General features: G+C 43.6%; 1 long non-coding RNA gene across 1 annotated transcript; it reads left to right on the top strand.

Moving 5' to 3' along the window:
• The first annotated feature begins 893 nt into the window (after positions 1-893).
• LOC134970213 (uncharacterized) lies at positions 894-1,725 on the top strand. Its single transcript, XR_010189721.1, has 2 exons — positions 894-981; positions 1,402-1,725. It is a non-coding gene; the product is annotated as an uncharacterized LOC134970213 (long non-coding RNA).
• Positions 1,726-6,676: the final 4,951 nt, after the last annotated feature.

Raw genomic sequence — 6,676 nt, 5'->3', positions numbered from 1 at the left:
TTTTATTTGAATTAAGCTCTTAAAAGTAAAGAATTATCTACCTATCTCCCTACTCTGCTAGAGACAACAGAAGCCATCCTCACGTGTATATACTAGGACGGTGTTCTAATGGCAAATGAGCCAGGTCTAAAAAACTATAGTGTTAGACCTTGTACAGCAATAGTGGTCATTTTTTGCATTTGCCTGGCCTCTTTTATGCTAGTACAATGAATGGAAAGTAGCCTTATATATGTCGTTACAATACAAAAATTAGGATTAAAAATCCGAATTCCGAATCCTGGGAAAATCTGCACTGGGACTCCTTTTGTAACGTATCGCCTCGGGAGATCTGGACCGGGGTTTGGTTCTGTTTGGAATTGCAAAATTTGGGTGGAATCAGATTTCTGAAGAACTGAACCGCACATCTCTAGTTGCCGTGGAATCGCCTCATAGTTGGACGGGGAAACGAGCATCACCCCAAAATTTCTCAGATGTATGGAGACCTTCAGTTTTATCAATAGGAAAAATAGTCAAACTGTATTTGATTGAAAAACTGAAGATACACGCTTCTTGGTATGCGATATTTCCTTACACAGTTAATAATAAATACCACGTGTTTCTATTTACCCACTCTTGTTTTTTCACTGTTGTTTGCAATTGTTTTGTTTTATGTTATCACTGTTTCCCCATTGTAAAGCGCAACGGAATTTGCTGCGCTATATAAGAAACTGTTAATAAATAAATAATAAATGATCTTGTTGCCCATCTGCCCCTGGTTAATAAAGGTTATAATAAAGCACATGAATCGCCACATTCAGTGGTGGAAAGCAGGCAGGGGGAGGCTGATGATGTTACAGACAGCCGTTGTGATGTCACTCAGGTGAGAGGAAAAAGGCCCTGCATGACAGAGGACAATCAGTTATTGGATGAGAGTGAGCTGTGTAGCTACATACACGCGTTTTCTCATTACTTTAGCGCTGCTTACGGATACGAGAGTCTAAGGTAAGCTTATTTTTACCTGAATATTATAGGAAAATATAGTTTAATAACATGGGGCTGTTATAGCGGAACCATCGAAGCCCGGCATAGCCTGCAGCTGGTTACAGTTATTCCCTTACATTAGATATGTGCAGACTATGGTATGGCCGTCGGTGCTTAAAGATATTTTGTTTTGCTGGTGGGGTTGGCTATTATTTTCCCGTTCATCATTTCTTTATTGAACCACAACACACTTGCTACAATTCCATCTGAAATGTGATGCGCAGTGACATGAAGTCGTGGAACGGGCCATAGCAGTCATGTGACCTTACCGCTTTGGCTTTCATACTTGTGTCTTTTCCACGCATTTAAATAATATTAGTAAGTAAAAACACTGGTCATTTTATTAATGTATTTATTTTATTTTTTCTTGCACATTTACAGAAAATGTGGTTGCCACATCTTGGACTGACAGATCAAGACAGAGATGACATCCTCCAGGGCATCGATCTGACCGGTGACATTCCTGATGCTGCTCTGCATATACTGCGCAAGCGATTTAAGATCCAAGGCTTGCAAGCCACAGCAAAAGCAGAGTTTGGCTCCTTCGACGCTGTTTCTGGGCCGGCTGTGCAGATCCACCCAGATCTGGATCTCTCACACTGCTTTGTGTCTTGTTTTCGGAATGGACGCATACAAATTGCCGACAGTGGTGGATGGCAGCTTACCCCCTGTGCCAGCAAACAGCTGCTAGACCTCTACGGGACTGTCATTCCAAAACACACCCTGGAAAACATTGAAGTCCTGGACGTGGAGAGACAGGGGGCGGACACAGAAGACTGTGTTGTATATGCCATAGCGACAGTTGTGGAGCTCCTCTTTACCGGCGATGTGCCCACCCACAGCTACAACACTGCATTAATGAGGCCACATCTTGTACGGTGCCTGGAGGCTGGGAAATTTACACCTTTCCCAAAAGCTGCAAAAAGAAAATGCCATGATGAAGATGGATGTAAGAAACGGAGGAAACTTGATCCGGCTTTTGTCAGATGCAGCCTAGACGCTGGAAAATTAACATCAATTCCAGAAACTAGGAAAAGAAAATGCCGTGATGGACGTAAGAAACGGAGATAACTTCATCCAGCTATACTCTGTTGGTCCATGAAGTGACGTTGTATATTCACTATCTTCTGTTTTTGGTACATATACGGCATTAATACCGCCCTGCAGCTGGTACCATCTTATATATAAAGTCATTGGTCTGTCTGTCTGTTCGGCTGAACAGAAAGGAGAGCTGGGGATTAGGGCTACTGGCGACACCCCAAGAAAAAAAAAAAACGACACTGGGCAGCCACCTCATGGGTCTGTTGGAAGAGCTGCTATCTCATTTGATAACTTATGAACTGAAAAATGTAACCCTGGGCAACGCCGGGTACCTCAGCTAGTGTACAATATGGGTAAAACCCAGCACGGGAATATTTATTTTCTGTATAGTTTTATACGGGGGCAGTACCTTGCTCTGCCAGGTATAAAGCTGGCAAAGTAAGGTCCAAGATACAACTTTGGGGATTTATTAACACTGGTGTGACCAATTTGACAATTTTTTTTGGAAAAAAAAAAAAAGAAGTTGTTTTTTTTAAACTTGGATTTTGCTCAATTTTTATTTGTAATTTATAATGAATCATAGTGCAGTGTTATATATCATATGAAAGCCCATAAAAGGAGGTTTAAAAGGAGACTTTGCCCAACTCTCTAGCTCCATTAGGTCCATACCTTGCCTGGCATATCGGTGCACTATCTTACAGATAGCAGAGCCACAGTGACAGGGGTACATAGCGCCCCCATCATTTACCAGTGATCACTGCTTTCTTACATGGGGAGAAATGGTAGCAGCGCACGATACCGCTTCTCCCCCGTAACGCCACATAATACATCTACCCCTGAGTATTGTATAATAATAGGACCATATAATATATACATACATAACTGCTATCAGGGGCAAGCACAGGATTTTTTTTGGGTGGGGGAGTTTCTGTACATTTATATATATTGAGACATATATATTGAGACAGGAATCACATAGATGGAGTATAATCCAAGACACTTTGGGGGTCATTCCGAGTTGATTGCTCACTAGCTAGTTTTAGCAGCCGTGCAAATGCTATGCCGCCGCCCACTGGGGAGTGTATTTTAGCTTAGCAGAAGTGCGAACACATGTGCAGCCGAGCTCTGCAAAAAACTATTTGTGCAGTTTCAGAGTAGCTCAAAACAAACTCAGCGCTTGCGATCACTTCAGCCTATTTGTGTCCGGATTTGACGTCACACACCCGCCCAGCGTTCGCCCAGCCACGCCTGCGTTTTCCCTGGCACGCCTGCGTTTTCCCAAACACTCCCTGAACACGGTCAGTTTACACCCAGAAACGCCCACTTCATGTCAATCACTCTGCGGCCGTCAGTGCGACTTAAATCTTCGCTAGAGACTGTGCAATACCACATTGTTCGTTGTACCCGTACGTTGTACGTCGCGCGTGCGCATTGTGGGGCATACGCATGCACATAAATGCCGTTTTTTGCCCTCATTGCTGCGCTGCGAATATCGGCAGCGAGCAATCAACTTGGAATGACCCCCTTTATTTCCACCTCAGGCAGGACACAGCTTCACATGCAGGTTTTGCAGGTCAGGTTTTACAGGCAGTGACTAAAACAGCAGTATAACATTCCAAGTTCTGGTAATCACAAATAGCGCATGTTCCAAATGGTTAGTAATGTACCCCCAGACCCAGATTAACAATGGGGCGGATGGCACTCCAGCTCCAGGCCTCCACAAAAAAATAGGCCTATCATCATGGCAGAAAGGTGATCACTAGCCACCAGCTGACCACATGGTCAGCCATAAAGCATAAGTATTAAGATTGCATCATTAATAACCCGGACAGACAATATGTCATTAATCTATGTTCCCTTGCCAAGGTGTGCATAGCCCGCTCTTAGATGGCTCCCTCAGGTCCTGCTTTTGAAGCTTGGATGGCCTTGGTTAACTCCTCTCTAGAACATGAAAAGTCTGTATACATGTCTGGTGGTGCACTCTCTAAATATGATACCATCTGGTCTAAATGGACAGAGTCTATATATTTTTCCTGGCATTAATAACTGTAGTGTTTTGATGGACCTCCATGTCCCCATGACCTGGTTCATCCCCATTTGTTATCTTCATATCTTATTACTTCTTAACCTTACTACCTGATATGCAGACACTAATTGTCTATTGGTCATTGTTTTATTTTTCTCCATTTTTCTTTTTCTGTTAGTTTGAGGTTAAACTTTATATAAAAAAAAATCTGAATCCTTTTCTTCCAATTATGACACTTGTACAGCACAGTAATGTATTTTTATTGATGTGTTCAAGCATTAGAATTGTATTAGTTTAGTACATTTATCAGTTCTCGCCAATGATTCTATGTAACTTACTGTACTCTGCCGCTGCTGACTTTCCTATTATTCTTGGATGTCTACTGCTCGTAGGACATTCACTGATTACTGTACTCCTGTCGACACTGTTTACTCTGTACAGAATTTTTATTTTTGTCTAATAAAAAATACCACAAAAAAAAGGATTGTATCAGGGCCGGTGCTAGGGTGTTCGGCACCCCCCTGCAAACTATAAATTTGCGCCCTCCCATACTTTACAAAGGGACAGCGCACATAATGCCCCTTGTAGCAGTGACGCTTATACACATAATGCTCCCTGTAGTAGTGCCGCTTACACACTATTCCCTGTGTGGTAGTGCTGCTTACACACAATGCCCCCTGTAGTAGTGGTGCTTACACACATAACGCCCCCCTGCAGTAGTGACGCTTACACACGTAACGCCCCATGAACCAGTGAGGCTTACACAAGACGAAGTTACGCTTACACAAGCAACACACCCTGTACCAGTGACTCATACACATGTAACGCACCCTGTAGCAGTGACGCTTACACACGAAATGTCCCCTGTAGCAGTGATGCTTACACCTGGAACACCCCCTTGTAGCAGTGACGCTTACATACAGAACGCCCCCTGTAGCAGGGACGCTTAAACAAAACGCCCCCTGTACCAGTGACGCAAACATACATAACCCCCCCTGTACCAGTGACGCTTATACACATAATGCTCCCTGTAGTAGTGCCGCTTATACACACAATGAACCCTGTACTAGTTACGCTTATACACGTAACGCCCCCTGTAGCAGTGACGCTTACACATGTAATGCCCCCATATCAGTGACGCTTACACACGCAACGACCCCTATAGTAGTGATGCTTACACATGGAACATCCCCTGTAGCAGTGACACTTATACAAAACACCCCCTGTACTAGTGGCGCTTACACACATAACGCCCCCTATACCAGTGATACTTACACACATAACATCCCCTATACCAGTGACTCCTACACACGTAACGCCTCCTATACCAGTGAAGTTTACACACGTAATGACCCCTATACCAGTGATGCTTACACGCGTAACGCCCCCTGTAGTAGTGACTGTAAATGCTGGTTTTCTTACAGGACTAAAGCAACACTTTAAAAAGACATTTCATACACTTTAAATGGAGCCGCTGCGGCCGCTGTACTTAATCCTCAACCTACGTACTTATTACACCATTAGCGTACAGAGCCCCGTACCGTGTACTTACTTTGCGTACAAACGCCGCGCTGGCTGTATAAAGTACACTCAGTGCGTACACACCCAAAGTTACTCCATGAGCCCTTAACAGCTATACATGTGATAGTAATACACTTATAACCTTAGCAGGGAAAGGAAAACACGACACCAGTTTGTATTTAAAATGCCGGGTTCCGACACAACATATTATTACTGAAAGGGGGTTACAATAACAAAGCAATACAATACAATACAATAGAATAATGGCTACAGTCAATGGTACATACGTGTTTGGTTTTTGCCTGCGCTTCCCAGTCTGGTCCTCAGTCATCTGGGTAGATAACCTTTAGAGTCTGTTCCTGACCAGGCATGCAGCTGGCTCATTTATACAATCTTCCAAAACTTAACACAATGGATACTGTAATCTCTTTGTCCATTGGACACAGGGATGGTCATTTACAGTACAGGAGAGGTCATAGGTTGGTTTGAATAGGTGGGCGATGTCTGTTCCAGATGCACTTGTGGGTGGTCTCCTCTGGGTTCCCGCCGCATACTAAATGTACAGTAAACACAGTTTTATTTATATTCTGCTCCTGTGCATAACTATTCGCAGGAACGTGCGATCTTCTGCAAACCAACACCGGAATATTGCCCTTAAAATACCCTACAGCTGGACACCAAACACCACCTTATAACCTTGTTCTGTCCCCTCCTATCCTGTAAAGGTGAATCCCTTTGTTCTGATACCATTTAAACTGTTGTAACTTGCTGGTGTGGTGCAGGGAGACTATGTATACATTGTGCACTATTTGGATTAAATATGTAATGTGTTTTGATGGCTTTTCCATGCGTTCACAAACTCTACCGTAAATACTCATACCACGCGCTAATGCGCAGGACCGCGGGAGCGACCATACGCAAATTGCGAATATGCGCAAGCGCGGCAGAACAAGTACACGCACGGAGGCCAACTGTGTGTAGTTTGTACGTGATGTGTGTACTGCAATATTTTCCGACTTCGACATGACACTTAAACATGTATCACTACCTGTACCAGTGACACTTAAA

The sequence above is a fragment of the Pseudophryne corroboree genome, chromosome 11 (assembly GCF_028390025.1).
Source record: "Pseudophryne corroboree isolate aPseCor3 chromosome 11, aPseCor3.hap2, whole genome shotgun sequence".
NCBI classification, from domain to species: Eukaryota; Metazoa; Chordata; class Amphibia; order Anura; family Myobatrachidae; genus Pseudophryne; species Pseudophryne corroboree.
The sequence above is the reverse complement of the archived record's forward strand: the minus strand, read 5'-3'. Positions and strand labels throughout refer to the sequence as shown.